The sequence below is a fragment of the Mustela putorius genome, unplaced genomic scaffold (genome assembly GCF_011764305.1).
Source record: "Mustela putorius furo isolate JIRA1106 unplaced genomic scaffold, ASM1176430v1.1 tig00000914_pilon_pilon_pilon, whole genome shotgun sequence".
In the NCBI taxonomy this organism is placed as follows: domain Eukaryota; kingdom Metazoa; phylum Chordata; class Mammalia; order Carnivora; family Mustelidae; genus Mustela; species Mustela putorius.
Window position 1 is genome coordinate 94733 of NW_025421514.1, and position 11504 is coordinate 106236.

Sequence of the window (11504 nt, forward strand, 5' to 3'; positions counted from 1 at the left end):
TTGCTAGCTCCAAAGCCACTATATCTAACCTACCATATTTCTAGGCTCCAGTATTAACCCTAGGTGGGTTTCCTAGGCATCCATATATAGAACCCTGCTTACAATTCTTTCCATATACAGTAAACTTGAGCCATCAAGCAGGATTCCTCTGTCCCACAGAAGAAAACCTTGCTGTTTAAACCTACACACAACCATCAGTGTGGAAAAGTCTTCATGGCCTCATGAGGACACCCCCAAATTACGTGGCCATCATGGAGAGAAATTCCAACATGAGTGAATGGTGGACACTTGCCCTTACTTAAGATACAGGGTTTCACCTTAGCCTCTACATTTGGGCCTGTCATGTCCTAAGACCTAAAGATAAGCCTAGATTGTGTTGTTAGACTTCTGTCCTAACATTCCTGACCCACAAGTCCTCCAGATTGTGAATTATGAAGCCACAACACAGCACGCTACCTGCTCACCAGAAGGAAAAAGTTGCCTATGGTCCTACACAAAAACCTCAAAATAGGATCAACCTGCAAAGGCAACCCTCAAGGGCACCCCAAAATCATAGGCAACCCTGTGCACTAATGTTTAGTATGACACAGCCTGAGCCCCAAGCTCCTAGCAGCCACCCTGATAGCTGGCTGCATATCCAGCATATCAAACCTGCCATGGCCCTAGGCTGTCATCTCAACCCAACCTGGGTATTCAAGCATCTGTCCCCTAGACATTATCTCAAATTTCTGCACATGGGGGAACCTAATGCACAAAATAGAAGTCCTCCTTTCCCATGGCACAAAACCTTGATTTGGGGATGGATGTGATATCCTTCCCAGGATGTGATATCCTAGAGAAATTGCACGGTGTACGAAGCTACATCCACTCTTCAGTGCTGTCCTGGCACAAAGGCTCATTTTGACCCTCAGCATGAGTCAAGTTTTGAAATAAGTCCCCTAAATAGATTTACCAAGAGCAAGAGTATCGTGTCTGCCATGCCCTTAGGCTCAAATCCTAACACATGTTGCGGTTTCCAGGCACCCGCACCCAGAGACCTGATCTGGAATCCTTCATTTTTGTGGGACCATTGAGACAGACAACAAGACATCTCCTTTACCCCAGAATGACACAAAACTATTGAGAGTCAGACAAACACCCAGATTGGGAGAATCTTCTATGGCAGCATGAGGCTGCCCGTATATTCCGCGGACATCCTAGATCCTAGACACAAAATACAGAGACAAAAGCTTCAGTTATTGCCTCACACTTGCCCTAATTTCAGATCCCAATTAGTTCGCCTGAGGGTCAGCAGATTGGGCCGGCCATACCATCCGCCCTAACCCTAGTCCTAGTTTCTGCTTTCAGACTAATGTCCCCAGATCCATAGCTCACAACAAGCCCAGGATGGGGTTCCCAGAGCAGCACCACAAGACTCTGCGATCCCTCCAGAAGGAAACTGTGTCCTTTAGAGCTATTAAAAACACCCCATATTAAGAGAAACTGGTAGGACTCCAAGGCCACAATAATTTCGTAGGCTGCCCTGGACAAAAATGAGCATTTTGATATACGTTAAACACCTACCTCCAGTCAAACACCCAGGAAGTTGCCACCAGAGACAGAAGATTGAATCTGACATGCCCCTAGGCCTTAATATGAACCCCAAGTTAGGTTTTCAAGCATCTGTCCCCAGAGGCCTGGTCTCAGTTACAAACATATAGGGGATACTTGGGCCCCAAAACAGAATACGTCCTGACCCCAGAAGGAAACCTTGCAATTTGGAGCTGTGTCAAACCTGCAGGGTAGGAGAATCCTGCATATTACCTGAGCCACCGCCACATTCCAAGGTCTTTTTGGACATAAACCTGCATTGTGACCCATCTGCTTGAGACTCCATTTCAACTCAGCCCCCTTTTTAGACTCCATTTCAACTCATCCCCCTTTTAGATTGTCTCAGATCCAGGAGATCAAACCTGCCATGTTCCAAGGCAACAATGATAATGCTAGGTGGGGTGTCCAGGCATCCATATGTAGAGTCCTGCTATCAAATCTTTCAATATGGGGTAGCATTGAGCCATCAAACAGGACTCCGCTTGTGCTGCAGAAGAAAACCTTGTTGTTTGGAGCAGCTCACAATCCACAGAGTGGGAAAACCTCGATGACCTCATGATGCCACCCCTACATTAGGTGCCCTCATTTACACAAACTCCAGCCTGAGTGAATGTCTGACATGTGCCCTAACGTCAGATGCTGGAGATCTCAGGTCAGCCTCTGCAGATTGGGCCTAGCATGCCCTAGGTCTTAAACCTAACCCTAGCTTCTATGTTCACTTTTCGTCCTCACATTCCTGGCCCAAAAGCCCTCGATCTTGGGAATTTTGGAGCCACAAAGTAGAACTATGACTGCCCACCACAAATAAAAAGTTCCCTATGGGGCTTCCCCAAATCACCAGATGAGGATCCACCTCCATGGCCCTCAAAAGCACCCCAATTTCATAGGCGGACTTGGACACTAGTGCTCTGTCTGACAGAGCCTGAACCCAGACCTGTCAGCCACCCGGGAAGCTGGTAATTTAACCAGCAGATGGGACCTGCCATGGCCCTAGGCCATTATCTCTATGCAACCTGGCTTTTCAGGCATCTGTAATCCAACCTTATCTCAAATCTCTGCATATGGGGTAACCTGATGCACAAAAGAGTACTCCTCCTTCCGCATGGAAGGAACATTTGCTGTTGGTAAGTGTGTATAACTATTGCAGTAAGAGAAACCAGCATGGCCCATTAGACCAGGCCAACTCATGAGGGCCGCCCTGGGCACATACATGCATTGTGACCCTCAGCCTGAGCCTATTTTCAGTAAGACCCCCTCGGTAGCTGGACTAAAAGCCACATATAAGACCTTCCTTGGCCCTAGGACCAAATCCTAACAAATGTCTACCCAGAGTCTGTATCTGGAATCCCTCTATTTGGGGGACTCCTGAGACAAAAAAAACCAAAAAACAAAAAACAAACAAACAAACAAAAACAGCACTCTTCCCTTCCCCTGGAATGATACCAAACTAGGGAGAGCCTGCTAGAATCCCCAGAACAGAGAATCTTCCACGGCCCCATGAGGCCACCCCTACATTGCTTCCCAACCTCAACACACAATCCAGTGACAAAAGCCTAAGCTACAACCTCACAATTGCCTAATATCAGATCCCGGGAAGCTACCATCAAGGTCTCTAGATCGAACCTCAATAACATCGACCCTAGCCTAACCCGAGTTTGTGTTTCCAAACTTCTGTCCCCAAAGCCCTGGGTAAACACACACTGCAGGCTGGGCCTCCAGAGCCACTCCACAAGACTGTACCTGCACTCCCGAAGGAAACTGTGCCATTTACAGTTGCCAATTCCCTCCAGATTAGGAAAATTCTGCAAGGCTCCCGGGGCTTTCCTAATTTTGTACACCACCCATGATAAAATGCACAGTAAGACATACTCTGAGCACCTCCCTCCAGGCATATACCCAGTTAATGGCCCTAGAGACAGAATATTGAAACTGATATGCCCCTAGGCCCTAATTTGAACCCTAGCTTAGTGTTTAAGGCATCTCTACCCAAAGGCCTGGTCTTGAGTACCAACATAGGGGATTCCTGAGCAAAAAACAGAACACCTTCTGTCCCCAGAGGGGATTCTACTATTTGGAGCTGTGTCAAAGACTCATGGCAGGAGAATCCTGCATGACCCCTGACCACCATCACATCCTAAGATCTCCACGGACACAAACCCGCATTGTGACCCAAGAGCATGAGATACCATTTCAACTCATCCTTCTCGGTTGCTCATCCCAGAGGCAGCAGACGGAACCTGCATTATTCCTAGGCACCAATGTGAATGCTAGGAGGGGTTTCCAAGTATCCATATGTAGAGTCCTGCTCTTGAATCTTTCCATACTGGACAGTATTGAGTCATCAAACAGAACTCCCCATGTCTTGCAGAAGGAAACCTTGTGGATTGGAGCAGCTCATAAGCCCCAGAGTGGAGAAACCTCCATGGCCTCATGGGGCCACCCCTCCATTAGGCGGCCATGAAGGAAACAAACTCCAGCCTGAGGGAACTTCTGACACTCGCCATTATTTCAGATGCTGGAGATCTCTATTCACCCACTGCAGATTGGTCTTGCCATGCCCTAGGCCGTAAACTTAGCACTAGCTTGTGTTTTTAGACTTCCGTCCTCTCACTTTTGCGCCACAAGACTTTCAGATTGGGAATTCTGGAGGCACAGCACAGCACTCTGAATACCCACCAGGAGGAAAAACTGGCCTATGTGGATGCACAAACACCCAAATGAGGATAAACATGCACAGCCCTCGAAGGCACCCCAATTTCATAGGCTGCCCTGTGCACTAATGATCTCTCTGACATAGCCTGAGTCCAGAACTCCTGTCAGCCACCCAGTTAGTTGAAAGCGTATCCAGCAGATTGGAACTACCATGGTCCTACGCCATCATCTCTACCCAACCTGGGTTTTCACACATCTGTCCCCAGACCTTATCTCAAATCCCTGCATATGGGGGAAACTTATGCCCAAAACAGAACTCTGCCTTCCTCATGGCAGAAAACCTTGCTTTTGGGATGAGTGTCAAGCCCTCAGAGGAGGAGAGACCTGCATGGCCCATGAAGCCACACCCCTTTGTGAGGGCTGCCTTGGGCACAAAAATGCATTGTGAACTCAGCATGAGTCCTGTTTTCAAATAAGGCCCCTTGTTAGCTGGACCAGGAGCCCACATATGGGCTTGCCATCTACCTAGGCCCCAATCCATACCCAACGTGGGGTTTTCCAGGAGCTCATACCCAGAGGCTTGCTCTGGAATCTCTCTTTTGGGGGACCCCTAAGACAGAAAACAGGACTCCTCCCTTCCCCCAGAATGACACCAAACTATTGGGAGCTAGGTAAAATCCCAAGAAAGGGGAAACTTCCATGGCCTCACGAGGCCAACCCTATATTCCACAGCCATCCTAGTCACACAATCCAGAGTCAAAAGCCTGAGCTACCGCCTCACACTCACCCTAATTTCAGATCTGAAGGAGACCCCTCAAGCTCTGCAGATTGGGTCTGCCGTACCCTCAAACCTACCCTAACCCAAGTTCATGTTTTCAGACATCTATCCCCATGATCATGGCCCACACAGGCATCCAGACTGAGGTTTTTGGAGCCACACCACAGGAATGTGCCTGCCCCAAAAGTAATCTGTGTCCTTTATAGTTGCCCAAATCTTCCATATTAGGAGGAAACTGCAAGGCACCCAAGGCCAGCCCAATTTCATAGGCTGCCTTGGACAAAGTGTGCAGACTGACACACTCTGTGCACTGACCTCCAGTCAGTCACCTAGGTAGATGACCCGAGAGAGAAGATTGAATCTGACGTGCCACAAGGCCCTAATCAGGCATCTGTCTCCAGAGGTCTAGTCTCGAATACGAACATATGGGGATCCCTAGGCCACAAAACAAAACACATCCTCTGCAAAAGGGAACCTTGCTATTTTGAGCTTTGTAAAATTTTCAGTATGAGAGAATCATGCATGACCACTGAGCCACCACCACATTGCAAGGACTCCCTGGACACAAACCCACATTGTGACCCATCAGCATGAGACTCTATTTCAACTCAGTCCCTCTGGTAAATCATCACAGAGCAATAAGAACAAACCTACCTTGCTCCAGAGCACCAATGGGAATTCAAGGTATGGTTTCCAGGCATCTCTACATAGAGTCCTGCTCTAGAATATTTCCATATTTGGGACCCTTAAGCCATCAAGCAGGACTCCCCTGTCCTATAGTAGGAAACCTTTCTTTTTGGAGCAGCTCACAATTCCCAGAGTGAGAAAACCTCCATGGACCTATGAGGCCACCTCTCCATTAGGCAGCCATCATGGACACAAACTCTAGCCTGAGGGAACATCTGACTGTCACCCTTATTCACATGCTGGAGAATTCGCCTCAGCCTTTAGATTGGGGCTGCAGTGCCATCTGCACTAAACCTAACCCTAGATTTTCAGATTTCTGTCCTCACACTCCTGGCCCACAAGTTCTCTGGATTGGGACTTCTGGAGCCACAATGCAGCACTCTGCCTGCCCACTTGAAGGAAAAAGTGGCCAATGATTCTGCCCAAAAACCTCAAATGGGGGCCCACCTGTTCGGCCCTCAAAGGCACCCCAAATTCATAGGACGTCCTATGAAATAATGGTCTCTCTGATACACCCAGAGACCAGACCTCCTGTCAGCTACCCAGGGAGCTGGCCGCATATCCAGCAGATCAGACCTGCCCTGGCCCTACACCGTCATCTCTATCAAACCTGGGCATTCTGGTCTCTGTTTCCAGATGATATCTCAAATCCCCGCCTATGAGGGAACCTGATGCACAAAAGAGTTCTCCCCCATGGCAGGAAACTTTGTTGTTGGTATGAGAGTCAAACCCTCACAGTGGGAGCCACCTTCATGGCCAATGAGGCCACATGCACTCATGAGGGCCAGCCTGGGCACAAACATGCATTGTGACCCTCAACCTAAGCCTGTTTTCAAACAAGACCCCTTGGTAGCTGGACTAGGGCTGGCATAAAGGGTCTGCCATTCACCTAGGCCCAAATCTTAACCCTCGGTGGGGTTTCCCAGGTGCCCAGACCCAGAGACCATCTCTGTAATCCCTGTTTTGGGGGGACCCGTGAGACAGAAAACAGCATGTGTCCCTTCCCCAGAATGACACCAAACTATTGGGAACCAGGCAGAATCCCCAGAGAGGGAGAATCTTCTCCTCCTTCTCTTTCTCCATGGCCCCAAGATGCCACCCTTACATTCTATTATATCCTAGACACACAATCCAGAGACAAAAGCCTAAGCTACCTCCTTCCACTTGTCCTCATTTCAGATCCTGAGAAGCTGCCTTCAGGGTCTGCAGATCGGGTCTGCAATCACCTCATCCCTAACCTTAACCAGAGTTTGTGATTGAAGACATCTGTTCCCAAACCCCTGGCCCACATGCCTTCTAGGATGGGGCCTCTGGAGCCACACCACAGGACTGTGTCTGCCCTCCCAAAGGAAACTCTGCCCATGACAGTTGCCCAAACCCTCCAGATTAGGAGAAACCTGCAAGGCCCCTAAGCCCACCCCATTTTGCCACTGTAGACAAAAATACACACTATAATCACACTGAGAATATACTTCCAGGCAGACGCCCAGGAAAATGACCCTAGAGACAGAATATTGAAACTGACATGCCCCTAGGACCTCATTGGATCCCTAGCTTGTGTTTTCAGGCATCTGTCCTCAAAAGCCTATTCTCAAATAGTAACATAAGGTCCAACATATGGTTCCTGGCCCACAAAACAGAATACCCCATGTTCCCTGAAGGAAACCTTGCTCTTTGGATACTTGTCAAACCATTAAGTAGGAGAATCCTGCTTAGCCACTGAGGCACTGCCACATTCCAAGGTCTCCCTGGACACAAATCTGCATTGTGAGCCATTAGCATGAGACTCCATTTAAACTCCTGACTCTGACAGCTTGCCCCAGAGCCAGCAGATCGAACCTGGCTTGTTCCTAGGCGCCACTGGGAGCACCAGGAGGGGTTTCTAGGAATCCATATTTACAGCCTACTATCCAATCTCTCCCTATGGGGGACAATTGATCATCAAACAGGACAGCGCCTATCCTGCTAAAGGAAACCATGTTGTTTGGAAAAGCTCACAACCCCCAGAGTGAAAAAAAACACCATGGCCTCATAAGGCACCCCCTTTATTTAGGTGTCATCATGGACACAAACTCCAGCCTGAGCCAAAATATGATATGATACTCGCCCTTACTTCAGATGTTGGAGATCTTAATTTAACCTCTGCAAAGTGGGCCTGCCATGCCCTCAGCTAGAAACCTAACCCTAGGTTTTAGGAAACCCTTGTGTTTTCATACTTCTAGCCCCACATTCCTGGACCACAAGCTCTCCAGATTGGGAATTCTGGAGCCAAAACGCAACACTCTGCCTGAGCATGGAAAGAAAAATTGCCTTATTGGGCTGCCCAGAAACCCCAAATGAGGATCAAACTGCATGGCCCTGGACCATACCCCAATTCAGTAGGTTGCCCTGTACACTAATGCTATGTCACAGACTGAGCCCAGACACCCAGACAGCTGCCGCATATCCACCAGATCAGACTTGCCATAGGTGTAGTCCGTTATCTCTTCCCACCTGGATTTTCACACATTTTTCCCTAGACCCTATATCAAATCCTTGAACCTGGGGGAACCTGATGCACAAAACAGAACTCATCTTTACCCATGGCAAGAAAGCTTGCTCTTGGCATGCTGATGGGTGTCAAGTTCAAACGCTCAGACTAGGATACACCTGCATGGCTTATGAGGCCACATCCATCCTTGAGGACAGCATTGGCACAAAAACACATTGGGATCCTCAGCCTGAATGCTATTTTCAAATGAGGCCTCTCAGTAGTGGACCAAGAGCCCACATATCATGCTTACCATGCCCCTAGGTCCCATTCCTAACCAAAGGTGGGCTTTTCCAGTTGCCCATACTTGGGGCTCTTCTCCCTATTTTTGACGGACCCCTGAGATAGAAAAAAGGATTACTCCCTTCCCACAGAATGGCCCAAACTATTGGGAGCCATGCTGAATCCCCAGAGAGGGATAAATGCCCATGGCCCATGAGGCCATACATACATTCCAGGGCCATCCTTGACACAAAATCCAGAGACAAAAGCCTTAGTTACCGCCTCCCTTTAACCCTTATTTCATTGCCCAAGGGGCTCCCCTATCGGTCTGTAGATCGGGCTTGCCATACCGTGGACTGAAACCTACCCTGAGTTTGTGTATTCAAAATTCTGTCCCCACATCTCTGGCCCATGCACCCTCCAGGCTGGGTTCTCTGGAGCCACACCACAGGACAGTGCCTGCCCTCTCGAAGGAAATAGCCCATTGCATTTGCCACAACCCTACAGATGAGGAGAAACCTACAATCGTCCCGAGGCCATCGCAAATGCATAGTCCACTCTGGACAAAAAGGCGCATTCTGACACAACCTGGGCAACCACGTCCACTAAGACACACAGACAGATGTCCCCAGAGACAGAAGATGGAACCGTACTTAATCTGAACCCTAGCTTAGATTTCCAGGCATCTCTACTCAGAGACCTGGCTTCAAATACGAGCAAATGGTGGTTTCCTTGTCTCTCCAAGTGAAGCTTGCTATGTGGAGTTATGCCAAACCCTCTGGGTAGGAGAATCCTGCAGAGCCCCTGAGCCACCACCACATTCCAAGGTCTTCATGGACACAAACCCACATTATGACCCATCCTCAGAAGAGTCCATTTCAACTCAGCCCCATGGGTAGCTCATCCCAGAGCCAACAGATCGAGCCTGCCTTGTCCCTAGGAGCCAATTGGCATGCGAACTGTATTTTTCAGGCATCCATCCTTAGAGCCATCCTCTAAAACCTTTCTGGATGGGGCAGCATTGAGCCATCCAACAGGGCTCGCCTGTCTCACAGAAGGAAACTTTGCTGTTTGGAGAATATCACAACCCCAAGAATTGGAAAACCTCTAAGGCCTCATGAGGCATCCCCTTCATGAAGGGACCTTAATGGGCTGAAACTCCAGATTGAGCCAACGTCTAATACTCACCCTTACTTCAGAGGCCCAAGATCTCAATTCAGCCTCTGAAGAATGTGTCTGCCATGCCTTCCGTCCGAAACCTAATCCTAGCTTGTGTTTTCAGACTTCTGTCCTCACACTCCTGGTCCACAAGCCCTCCAGATTGTGAATTCTGGAGCCACAACACTGCACTCTGCCTGTCTGCATGAAGAAAAAAGTGCTTGATTGGACAGCCCAAAAACCCCAAATGAGGATCAACCTGAAAGGCCCTTGACCTCACCCCAATTTCATAGGAACCCCTTGGGCACTAATGATCTTTCTGACACAGCCAGATCCCGGACATCCCAACAGACACCCAGACAAATGGCCAAACACCCAGCACATTGGACCCACCATGGCCTTAAGCCATCATCTTTTCCCAACCTGGGTTTTCAGGCATATGAACCTCATCCTTATCTCCAATCCCGGCTCATGGGGGAACCTGATGCACAAATAAGAACTCCTACCCCAATTCAAGAAACCTTGCTGTTGGCATGGTGTCAAACCTTTAGGGTAGGAGAAACCTGTATGGCCCATAAGGCCATGCCCATGCTTGAGGGCCGCCTTGGGCACAAACACGCAATGGGAATGTCAGGCTGAGTCCCATGTTCAAGTAAGGTCTTTCAGTGGCTGGATCAAGAGCCCACTTATGGGGCTTGCCATGCCTCTAAGCCCTCAATCCTAACCAGATTTGGTTTTTTTCAGTCACCCATACCCAGGGTTCTGCTTTGGAATCCCTCTTTTGGAGGGACACCTGAGGCAGAAACCAGGTCTCTTCCCTTCCCACAGAATGACCCCAAACTCTTGGGAGCTGGGCCAAATCCGCAGAGAGGGAGACTTGTCCATAGCCCATGTGGCCACCCCTGCATTCCATAGCCATCCTTCACACAATATCCAGAGACAAAAGCCTGAGTGACCGCCTCACACTCGTACTTTTTTCATATCCCAATGAGCTCCCCTGGTCTGTAGATCAGGCCTGCCATACTTCGTGCCCAATCCAAAGCCGAGTTTGTGTCTTCAGACTTCTGTCCATGCAGCCCTGGCCCACACACCCTCCAGGCTGGGGCCCCTGGACCCATACCACAAGACTCTCCTGCCCTCTGCAAGGAAACTGTGCCCACTCAATTGGACACAACCCTACAGATTAAAGACAACTCCAAGACTCTGGTGGTGTAAGCTGCCCTGGAAAAACAAGGTCATTCTGACAGAACCTGAGCAATTACCTCCACTCAGACACACAGTCAGATATCTGCAGAGATGGAGGTCTGACACAGACAAGCCCCTAAACCCTAATCTAAATCTTATCTTTGGTTTCCAGGCGTCTCTTGTCAGAGGCCTAGTTTTGAATACTATTAGGGTCTGTGAACAAAGGAGGGAGAGTGATACAAAGCAAAGATCAAGCAAAGCTTTATTTTGCGCCAAGCATTGATAATCAATCAGACTGGTCAGGGCCGTCTCTTGCAAAGAGGTGACCCCTCCCTACATCACAGACTAACTTTTATAAAGTAAAGGCCATGTGGTTGAGCCTGGATACACACAGGTAGCCAATGGGATTACAATACACCGGGAAAACTGCACAGTCCTGTTAGGTCACACACAGGCATCCAATTGGATTACAATTCACCCTAGTGGATATATATTTCCCTCACTGATTGGCTGACTCTACCTGGCCTGACTCGCCCTTGTATCTGGGCTTTGCATGTAAGTCCCTCTGGGGGGGCAGGGTCAATATAAGTATATTGCATAGGGTCAATCTAAGTTTACTGCCTAGGGTCAATCTATGTTTACTGCATTGGGTCAATCTAAGTTTATTGCATAAACAACAAAATGGCACCCTCTAATTAAGTA